Source organism: Oncorhynchus clarkii, chromosome 25, assembly GCF_045791955.1.
Source record: "Oncorhynchus clarkii lewisi isolate Uvic-CL-2024 chromosome 25, UVic_Ocla_1.0, whole genome shotgun sequence".
NCBI lineage: Eukaryota > Metazoa > Chordata > Actinopteri > Salmoniformes > Salmonidae > Oncorhynchus > Oncorhynchus clarkii.
The window spans coordinates 27,264,593-27,276,350 of NC_092171.1; positions in this window are offsets into that span (position 1 = coordinate 27,264,593).

Below are 11,758 nucleotides of genomic sequence, written 5' to 3' on the forward strand. Positions count from 1 at the left end.
TTATTAACCTCAGTCTTAAACCATGTATGGAATTGTTTTAAGATTGTCATACCAGGGATCATTTAGCTATTTAATTTGGAATTTTAGGACCCACTTTGATATAAAGCTAAAATATTGAATTTGTCCATTACTAATATAGCCCATAGAAACGCATTGAATAACAGATTCTTAAATGTCAAAAATGTATCAAGGTTTTGAGGTGTCTGGCCTATATCTAGGCGATCTAAGAAAGCTCAGGAATTCTTTTTTTGGACACCTATTTAACCCTTATTTTTGTTGGGACAAACCTACCTCCATTATTCCATTCGTTTTGTATGGGTTACCTTCAGGTGAGTCCCGTGACACTTGTGGGGGTCGAAGAGCAAAACTGAGTGGGGTGATATTAGTTTGTAGCCCAAACGATTCGGTTGCTACAGACAGTTTACACATCAGCGTTACGGACTTCAGACGAGTCCAGTGGGACCGCTCGGCCACCTTCCACTGCAGATGCGGAAGGCCGACGTGGGCAGATGCGGAAGGCCGACGTGGGCAGATGCGGAAGGCCGACGTGGGCAGATGCGGAAGGCCGACGTGGGCAGATGCGGAAGGCCGACGTGGGCAGATGCGGAAGGCCGACGTGGGCAGATGCGGAAGGCCGACGTGGGCAGATGCGGAAGGCCGACGTGGGCAGATGCGGAAGGCCGACGTGGGCAGATGCGGAAGGCCGACATGGGCAGATGCGGTGGATTGAGATGCAACAAAAAAAACATCTCTAGCTTAAACTGCAGATTTTTTGTATATGTTACTTAGTCTCTTAGGGATTTATTTTTATTGAACCTGTTATTTAACTAGGCAAGTCCGTTAAGAACAAATTCTTATTTCACGATGACGGCCAAACCCTCCCCTAACCCGGACGACGCTGGGCGACTTGTGCGCCGCCCTATGGGACTACTGATCATGGCCAGGTGTGATACAGCCCGAGATCAAACCTTTAGCATTGAGATGCAACAAAAAAAACATCTCTAGCTTAAACTGCAGATTTTTTGTATATGTTACTTAGTCTCTTAGGGATTTATTTTTATTGAACCTGTTATTTAACTAGGCAAGTCCGTTAAGAACAAATTCTTATTTCACGATGACGGCCAAACCCTCCCCTAACCCGGACGACGCTGGGCGACTTGTGCGCCGCCCTATGGGACTACTGATCATGGCCAGGTGTGATACAGCCCGAGATCAAACCTTTAGCATTGAGATGCAGTGCCTTAGAACGCTGAACCACTGGGGATTAATGCACACCCTCACCCTACCTCTTCACTGATATTTAATTACCTCATTTGGATAATTGCCAGGCCTATGATTTGATGACTCATCTCATTTTTAGATAAAAAATATACAGCCCATCGTGTTATACCAGAAGGTGATCACTATCCAGGCAGTTACAGTGCCTTGCGAAAGTATTCGGCCCCCTTGAACTTTGCGACCTTTTGCCACATTTCAGGCTTCAAACATAAAGATATAAAACTGTATTTTTTGTGAAGAATCAACAACAAGTGGGACACAATCATGAAGTGGAACGACATTTATTGGATATTTCAAACTTTTTTAACAAATCAAAAACTGAAAAATTGGGCGTGCAAAATTATTCAGCCCCCTTAAGTTAATACTTTGTAGCGCCACCTTTTGCTGCGATTACAGCTGTAAGTCGCTTGGGGTATGTCTCTATCAGTTTTGCACATCGAGAGACATTTTTTCCCATTCCTCCTTGCAAAACAGCTCGAGCTCAGTGAGGTTGGATGGAGAGCATTTGTGAACAGCAGTTTTCAGTTCTTTCCACAGATTCTCGATTGGATTCAGGTCTGGACTTTGACTTGGCCATTCTAACACCTGGATATGTTTATTTTTGAACCATTCCATTGTAGATTTTGCTTTATGTTTTGGATCATTGTCTTGTTGGAAGACAAATCTCCGTCCCAGTCTCAGGTCTTTTGCAGACTCCATCAGGTTCTTCCAGAATGGTCCTGTATTTGGCTCCATCCATCTTCCCATCAATTTTAACCATCTTCCCTGTCCCTGCTGAAGAAAAGCAGGCCCAAACCATGATGCTGCCACCACCATGTTTGACAGTGGGGATGGTGTGTTCAGGGTGATGAGCTGTGTTGCTTTTACGCCAAACATAACGTTTTGCATTGTTGCCAAAAAGTTAAATTTTGGTTTCATCTGACCAGAGCACCTTCTTCCACATGTTTGGTGTGTCTCCCAGGTGGCTTGTGGCAAACTTTAAACGACACTTTTTATGGATATCTTTAAGAAATGGCTTTCTTCTTGCCACTCTTCCATAAAGGCCAGATTTGTGCAATATACGACTGATTATGGTCCTATGGACAGAGTCTCCCACCTCAGTTGTAGATCTCTGCGGTTCATCCAGAGTGATCATGGGCCTCTTGGCTGCATCTCTGATCAGTCTACTCCTTGTATGAGCTGAAAGTTTAGAGGGACGGCCAGGTCTTGGTAGATTTGCAGTGGTCTGATACTCCTTCCATTTCAATATTATTGCTTGCACAGTGCTCCTTGGGATGTTTAAAGCTTGGGAAATCTTTTTGTATCCAAATCCGGCTTTAAACTTCTTCACAACAGTATCTCGGACCTGCCTGGTGTGTTCCTTGTTCTTCATGATGCTCTCTGCGCTTCTAACGGACCTCTGAGACTATCACAGTGCAGGTGCATTTATACAGAGACTTGATTACACACAGGTGGATTGTATTTATCATCATTAGTCATTTAGGTCAACATTGGATCATTCAGAGATCCTCACTGAACTTCTGGAGAGAGTTTGCTGCACTGAAAGTAAAGGGGCCGAATAATTTTGCACGCCCAATTTTTCAGTTTTTGATTTGTTAAAAATGTTTGAAATATCCAATACATGTCGTTCCACTTCATGATTGTGTCCCACTTGTTGTTGATTCTTCACAAAAAAATACAGTTTTATATCTTTATGTTTGAAGCCTGAAATGTGGCAAAAGGTCGCAAACTTCAATGGGGCCGAATACTTTCGCAAGGCACTGTAAGTGGCTGAATGGATTGGTGTGAACACCCTCCATCCTATACCAGATGGTGACAGGTTAGCTTGAAACTAATGGCTGTCCTCAAAGTCTAGCAACGATCCTGAGTGGAGCATGCTTCCCTTCCCGGCCAACCCAACGATCCTGAGTGGAGCATGCTTCCCTTCCCGGCCAACCCAACGATCCTGAGTGGAGCATGCTTCCCTTCCCGGCCAACCCAACGATCCTGCGCTTAGCATGCTTCCCTTCCCGGCCAACCCAACGATCCTGAGCGGAGCATGCTTCCCTTCCCGGCCAACCCAACGATCCTGAGCGGAGCATGCTTCCCTTCCCGGCCAACCCAACGATCCTCAGTGGAGCATGCTTCCCTTCCCGGCCAACCCAACGATCCTGCGCTTAGCATGCTTCCCTTCCCGGCCAACCCAACGATCCTGAGCGGAGCATGCTTCCCTTCCCGGCCAACCCAACGATCCTGAGCCGAGCATGCTTCCCTTCCCGGCCAACCCTCTCTACCGCCCACTGCTGCCTACACTCTAGGAACCACTTACAGCAGAGAGAGACTAGGATCATCATAGCAACATGTCTTTTTTGGGAACCGTTACTCAATGTGGTTATGTTTCATGAGAACTTCTCTCACAAGCTGAGCGATTGGTCGTCGAGAACGTCTGCTTTCACAGAGCGAGAGCGACCGTGGGTTGCCAAGCAACCGCATGCTGGGATGACGGGAGGGAAAGAGAGCGGGAGAATATCTATCTGCTGTTCTGCAGGGCCCTCCGCTCACAAAGCCACAGCATCAGTTGATTTCTCACCCCACCCCCTCAAAGTGATGTAGGGAGGTGTGTTTCAGCTTCTAGTGTTGTAGAGTCAGACCGACTTGACTTCCTCCTTTTCAGAAGTGATGCTTGTGCAATGGGACTTGTTTTAATATGCTAAACCCCAGTCATCATTCCTCAACATGCTGCAAAAGCTTCAAGATGGCTACACGGTTGGCCAATTAGGGAAGCTGTAGACAACCATGGATGAGCATTTCTCTGCCGTGCGTGTGTTCACTGTAGCTGTGCTGTAGAGTGGTGGGGAACAGAGCGCAGTGACAGGCGCGTGGGAAGAAGAGAGGGGAGGAGAGAGGTTCAGCGTAGCGTGGTGTGCCAGCAGCCCACGCCTCGCTAGCAGACAAGCTTCATGTTGCCCGCTGTGTGTATGTATCAACTGATAATTTCAGCTTCCCTGTTTAAGGCACACTAGCACTCACAAACCAAACCCAGGGAAAGAATTCAGAACTGACAAGCAGATATGCTCCCGTAGTTATTTGTGCAAGGTTTTGACCCAAAGGTAACCGTAAAGGGTTAAAGGGGACATTTAATTTACTGGGAGCTAGGAAGGGAACTGCCCCATTTCACGGGACCTGTAGGCATCCCACTTCTATCTTCCAACTCAATCCCACCCCCCACATCCTCTCATCCCCTATCCCCAGCCAGTCTATGGTGCTTGGGTGACAGAATGCTCAGCAGACAGCAGAACCTGGAGCTGAGCCTAGCCGAGACTGACTGTGATTGCACCAATCAGATGCGCCCGAGTTGGCTTTCAGCGCTGGAGTAGACTTCATGGACTACTGCTTCCCTCTCTCTCTTTGCCTCCTCCTGCCTCTCTCCATCCTTTCACCCCCCCCCCCCTTAAAAAACAAACAAATGGGCACCAAACACAGTGAACGATGTAGTCAGAGAAATGAAATGCTTGAGAGGGTTTAGTTCTTGTTCTGGCCTGGTAGAGGTAGGGAAGCTTATTGTTGACCAGACCTCCTAAGACCTGGGCCGTGACTTAAATGGCACCCTAATCCCTATAAAGAGCAGTAATGTTTACCAGAGCCCTGGTGAAAAGTAACACACTATAAAGGGAATAAGGTGCCATTTGGGATGCAGCTCCTGGGTGTGTCACCTCGGTGGTTATGGGTGAATGACCCTGTCACTGTCTCCCTCCCTAACACCACAATGCTGAAATATGGCACTTGATACAATTGGCTCCTGAATGAACTCTGTGTGTGTGCGTACGTGACAGTGTGCTTCGAGGGCCTATTTAATTCATAAATGATTGAAGGTTGCGATCCCTTAACACCCCTCTCATATTTGAGCCGATGGAGCGCACTGGACAATTAAAGCTCTCTCTCTCTTTGTCTATGTCTCCCTCTCTCTGTTGTTCTCTTTTCTATCTCCTCTCTCCTGGATGTGAGGCGAGGCGCAGGCAGTGGCCCATGCTAAATCATTATGTAAAGATCTCTGTGTGTTGGTGTCCAGTGGAGCGGAAGAGCATGGTGCATGGTGGGGGAAGGATTGAATAACCATCTCTCTGCTGCTTGACACCTTGCCAATTCTGCTAATGATGATACATACCGTATATAGACTAGGCCTATACTGTATATGCAGTGTGTATGAATGCTTGTGGTAGCTGCATATGTGATGAATCAAAAAAGTACCAATGCAGGGGTCAATGCAGATAGTCTGGGTAGCTATTTGGTTAACTATTTTGCTATTTAGCAGTCTTTTGGCTTGGGAGTAGAAGCTGATCAGGGTCCTGTTGGTTCCATACTTGTTGCATCTGTACTTCTTGCCATGTGGTAGCAGAGATAACAGTCTATGACTTGGGTGGCTGGAGTCTCTGACAATTTTTAGGGCGTTCCTCTGACACCGCCTGGTATAAAGGTCCTGGGTGGCAGGGAGCTCAGCCCCAGTGATGTATGGATGCCAAGTAGTTGCCATACCAAGTTTTGATGCAGCCAGTCAAGATGCTCTCAATGGTGCAGCTGTATAACTTTTTGAGGATCTGAGGGCCCAAGCCAAATCTCAGCCTCCTGGGAGTCTTTGGACCATGATAGAGTGGTGTGGACACTGAAGAACTTGAAGCTCTCGACCCGATCCACTACAGCCCCGTTGATGTGAATGGGGATGTGCTCTGCCCTCCGTTTCCTGTAGTCCACGATCAGCTCCTTTGTCTTGCTGACTTTGAGCAAGAGGTTGTTGTCCGGGCACCACACTGCCAGAGCTCTGACTTCCTCCCTGTAGGCAGCCTCCTCGTCGTCAGTGATCAGGCCAACCACCATCGCGTCTTTGGGAAACTTAATGATGGTGTTGGAGTCGTGCTTGGCCATGCAGTCGTGGGTGAACAGGGAGCACAAGAGGGGACTAAGCACACTCCAGAGGGCCCCGGTGTTCAGGGTCAGTGTGGCAGATGTGTTGTTGCCTACCCACATATCTGGGGGCGTCCCGTCAGGAAGTCCAGGATCCAGTTGCAGAGGAATGAACAGCATTCTCACATAGGTGTTCCTTTTGTTCAAGTGCAAAAGGGCAGTGTGGAGTGAAATAGAGATTGCATCATCTGTGGATCTGTTCGGTCAGTATGCGAATTGGAGTGGGTCTGTGATGATGGTGTTGATGTGAGCCATGACCAGCCTTTCATAGCATTTCATGGCTACAGATGTGAGTGCTACGGGGCGATAGTCATTTAGACATGTTACCATGGAGTTCTTGGGCACAGAGACTTTGCTAGTCTGCTTGAAACATGTAGATATTACAGACTGGGTCAGGCAGAAGTTGAAAATATCAGTGAAGACACTTGCCAGCTGGTTAGCGCATGCTCTGAGTACACGTCCTGGTAATCCGTCTGGCCCTGCGGGCTTGTGAATGTTAACCTGTTTAAAGGTCTTACTCACATCGGCTACGGAGAGCGTGATCACACAGTCATCCGGAACAGTTGGTGCTCTTATGCATTGTTCAGTGTTGCTTGCCTCGAAACGAGAATAGAAGGCATTTAGCTCATCTGGTAGGCTCAAGTCATTGGGCAGCTCGTGGCTGGGTTTCCCTTTGTAATCCGTTATAGTTTGCAAGCCCTGCCACATCTGACCAGTGTCAGAGCCAGTGTAGTGAGATTTGATCTTAGTCATGTTTTGACGCTTTGCCTGTTTGATGGTTGTTCGGAGGGTATAGTGGGATTTCTTATAAGTGTCTGGGTTAGTGTCCTCCTTGAAAGCGGCAGCTCTAGCCTTTGTGTCTCTGTTTGAGGATTAAAAGTGATCTAGAGTTTTTTTCCGCCTCTAGTTGCACAGGTGACATGCTGGTAGAAATGAGGTAAAATGGATTTAAGTTTTCCTGCATTTGTCACCGGCCACTAGGAGCGCTGCCTCTGAATGAGCACTTTCCTGTTTGCTTAGTGCGGTCTTAGTGCCAGCATCGGTTTGTGGTGGTAAATAGACAGCTACGAAAAATATAGCTGAGAATTGTTTGTAAATAGTATGATCTACAGCCTATCATGAGGTATTCTAACACAGGCGAGCAGAACTTAGAGACTTAATATTAGGGTCTGCGCACCAGCTGTTGTTATTAAAGAAACACACACCACCCCCCAGGAGCTTACCCAAAGCTGCCTGTTCTATCCTGCAGTCACATAGAAAAACAAGCTAGAATATTATCCATGTCCTTATTCAAACAAGTTTCTGAGAAACATAGTACATAACAGTTCTTCAGGTCCCGTTGATAAGATCTCGAATGGAGCTAGTCCAATTTGTTCTCCAGTGATTGTTCATTCACCAATAGAACAGAGGGTAGAGGCAGTTTATTTACTCGCCACTGTAGTTTAATCAGGGTACACGCACTTCAGCCTCTATAGTGCTATCTCTTTCTCTTCCAAGTGTCAGGGATAGGACCTGGTCTGGGGTGAGCACTATACCCTGCGCTGTTCTGGGGTGAGCAGATTGTCCTGCGCTGTTCTGGGGTGAGCAGATTGTCCTGCAATGTTCTGGGGTGAGCAGATTGTCCTGCGCTGTCCTGGGGTGAGCAGATTGTCCTGCGCTGTCCTGGGGTGAGCAGATTGTCCTGCGCTGTCCTGGGGTGAGCAGATTGTCCTGCGCTGTCCTGGGGTGAGCAGATTGTCCTGGGGTGAGCAGATTGTCCTGCGCTGTCCTGGGGTGAGCAGATTGTCCTGCGCTGTCCTGGGGTGAGCAGATTGTCCTGCGCTGTCCTGGGGTGAGCAGATTGTCCTGCGCTGTTCTGGGGTGAGCACTATGCCCTGCGCTGTTCTGGGGTGAGCACTATGCCCTGCGCTGTTCTGGGGTGAGCACTATGCCCTGCGCTGTTCTGGGGTGAGCACTATGCCCTGCGCTGTTCTGGGGTGAGCACTATGCCCTGCTCTGTTCTGGGGTGAGCACTATGCCCTGTGCGCCGCCTCATTGAACTAGAAATCTTCATCCAAATCAAGCTTAGTGATCGCTATTATGATGCCCAGAAGCTCCTTTCGGTCATAGGAAATGATGTCGGAAACATAATGTACAAAAACAAGTTTAAGTCAGAGCAAAAAAACAGACAAATTGCAGAATTGGTCAGGAGCTGTAAAATGGCCGCTATTCCTTTGCCCTTCCAGTCTCCAAAGTGCCCTTTTTGCTGGTAGTATCACCCCCCCCCCCCTCTGTAGCCTATTTTGCATTTTGTAAATGCATTACCATTTATGGCTGCGTGCATGTTTGCGTTTGCACACGTGCATGTGAGTACGCAGGGTTCTCAAGTTTTGTACCACTCCTTTTTAGGGGTCCGGGGTCAAAACGTTTGCAAACCACTGGGATACATAGTGGCAACACATAGACTTGGGTTGGATATAGTAATGGTAGGCTACAACATTCAATTTGCACTAGAATTGTGTTGGTCATTCTTAATAAATGCAGCATTTATTCCAGTTAAAAAGTTTTGCAAAATACTTTACTCATCAGATTGGGCTGCCCCCCCCCCCCCCCCCCCCCCCCCCCCTTTTATAATAATTTCTCAAGGAGTCTGTGACTCTATAACCTATAGGAGTCGGGCAGCGTTTAGATTGCTTAAGGAACATCCTAACCGACTCTTCCATGTTGGGACAAACCCTCCCTGGATTATTCATAGAAACAAGGATAAATCTTGTGTGGCAGAGAGCCAGCCACTTGGTTCCCACTATATGGCCAAGCTGGGAAGTGGAAAACAATGGTTGTTGTGTAGTGCAAAAACACACAGCGACAGCCAAGTCATTAGAACCAACAGAGACAGAGTATTTAGAGGTTCTATATAATTCAGCTGGCCAGTAACCTGTCCATTTCTTGGAGTTACGTGTAGCCAGTCAGTCAGTCAGTCAGTCCAGGAAAGGCTGCTGCTTAGATTCCAGTGGAAGGGGGAGGGGCCTGTTGGATGAGTGACAGCCAACCTCCCTCCCAGGGTTAAATTAAGCCTGGTGGAGAGACATTAATATTTTACATGTAGGGTAGAGGTGCACAGTGCAGTGGGGGCAGTAAGGGAAGAGGTGTGTGAGCAGCAGTGCATAGTCAACAAGATCTCACGGTTTGACTTCAGTATTCAACGTTTGTCTGGTGGTGGGGGGATAAATGTCAAATTTCGATGGTTAAGTTTAGGCATTCATTCCGAGTGGTTAAGGTAAGGGTTATATGTTCGGGATAGGGTTAAAACCACCCAAAATATAAACAAGTGCCTAGCACAGGAATTGAACACACAACCCTTGGAGCTGGAGCTCGTGGTTTACGCCCATCCACAACACCCTAGCAAGCCGACAGGGCCTACTTGACAGGTAATAACGCTCAACATTGCCCCTTGAATGCATTTCCTGACGTCCTGGGGACCTGGATGAACGATGAATAGCGTCTTGGATCTCGAGTGACCTGGCTGCCACACAGGGTTGGGTAGGGGACTTTCGAAATGTAATCCGTTTCAGTTACTAGTAAACTGTCCACATTGTTTGGGATGACCAAAACTCAGAAACGTAATCTGATTACTTTCTGTTACTTTTGGATTACTTTCCCCTTAACATGCATTAGAAGATGACAAAAAGGATCCATCAAACGCATTTGGTGTGTCATCATAGTGCTCTCTGTGGTCAGACTCGCTCAGGTGGAACAAACCTAAATTTGAGCCTTTTATCAATGCTGAATTTAATGTAATTGAGAAGACAGAAAGGTGCCATAATGTATTTTTTTTTTGCAAACGTACTATAAATAATCTAGTTTTTCAAAAGTATCTGTAATCCTGGTTACGGAACTGATTACTGTTAGTTTTTTTTTGTAATCAGATTACATTCAGGGATTATTTTTGTATCACAGCTGCTGGAGATGTTATAAGAGCTACAACACACAGCCACACTCACACCAAAGATACAAAATGCCAGCTGTCGGACAAATATTTAACACCGCAAAACACAGCAAGATTTTACTGTACATATTGCAACAAAACACCTGCAGGCTGTTCTATACAGGACCTTTACTGCACACATGCAGTGGCTAAAACGACTACAAGCTATTTTATAGACACCGCACATTTACTGAGCAACTTCAGTTCATATGTTGACCACAAAATAAGTGCAAGCTATCAACACGTGGTAGAACAAAACCTCTGAGTTTTACATGCAGAAACCCATTCCTTAGGGCCATACACCAGGCCTAACTGTATCATCCATTATTAACACCATGAAAACTAGGACAAACAGGGTACACTCAGTCTTCCTTTTTTTGAAGTTCATCAACTGCATCTCTGATTAACAAATTGCATGTAGTTAGCCTGAGCCGAGCTGCTAGGGGCAAAATGGGTAAAGTCATTCTCCTTTTCTATCTCGTAAACTCTCTAGTTCATCAGTCTCCCTCATTCTAACAATAAGAAGGATTGAAGAGGCTCATGGGAAATTAAAGGGATCCTGCTCCAGAGACAGGAAACAGGTTACAGGGTCCTATTTCCCTATTCTCATAACTGTCCACTACTGTAGCTGTCTGTTTTTTTCTGACACCGCCCAACTCTTTGACCTCTGACCCCTGAGCACAGGTTCCCTCTCTTGTCAGCCAACGTACGCACATCCCTGCCACACTGCATGACTTCATGTCATGAGAATGATGATGGTGGGTGGGAGGGAGGGAAGGAAGGAGGTTGACTAACTGCATGTAGACACACGAATTTAGACTAACTGATCATAGATCAGGGAGAGAGAGAGGGCAAATTTCAGGAATACCAGCTGACAGCTTTATTTAACACCACCTGCTCCGCCTGCCACGCCCCTGCACATGCACATAGCCCTGTCCCTCCTCAACATGCCCCCCCCCCCTCCCAACACACCCCTTTACCCTGCCCTCCCACCCCACTACGACCACACCAAAATGGGTCAACCTGATGAGGGAAACTAGGGTTGGGGTTAGGTTGCAGCTTCTGGAAGACATGATACATCGCGTATGTCATGTAAGTTGATCCTAACTCGGGTAGGGACATTCTAATGCCATTTCAGAGTTAGGGTTAGCTTCATGTCCACATCCGGCTCAACCATAACCCTAGAACGGTATTACAATGTCACTACACTAGCTAGGTACAACTTACATGATGGATCATGTCTTCCGGAAGCTATAGTACCTGGAATGAGCAGCCCAGCCATGTAGGCAGCCAAGGAACGTCAGAATACTATTGAGCAGTGGAGCATCAGAGTTTCGGTCTATCTGATCAGCTTTCTTCCTTGTTCTCTCTACTCTAATTTGTATTTTTTTCTGCTCTCTCTTTCCTGTCTGCTTTGATAGGATTCCCTAGCCACCCTTCCTCCTCCCTCTTCTCCCTCCCTCCCTGCCCTCTCTTCCTCCTTCTCTTCCCTCCCTCTCCTCCCTCCCCTGCCCTCTCCTCCTCCCTCTCCTCCCTCCCCCTACTCCTCCATCTGCTCATCCCTTCCCCTGTCCCTCG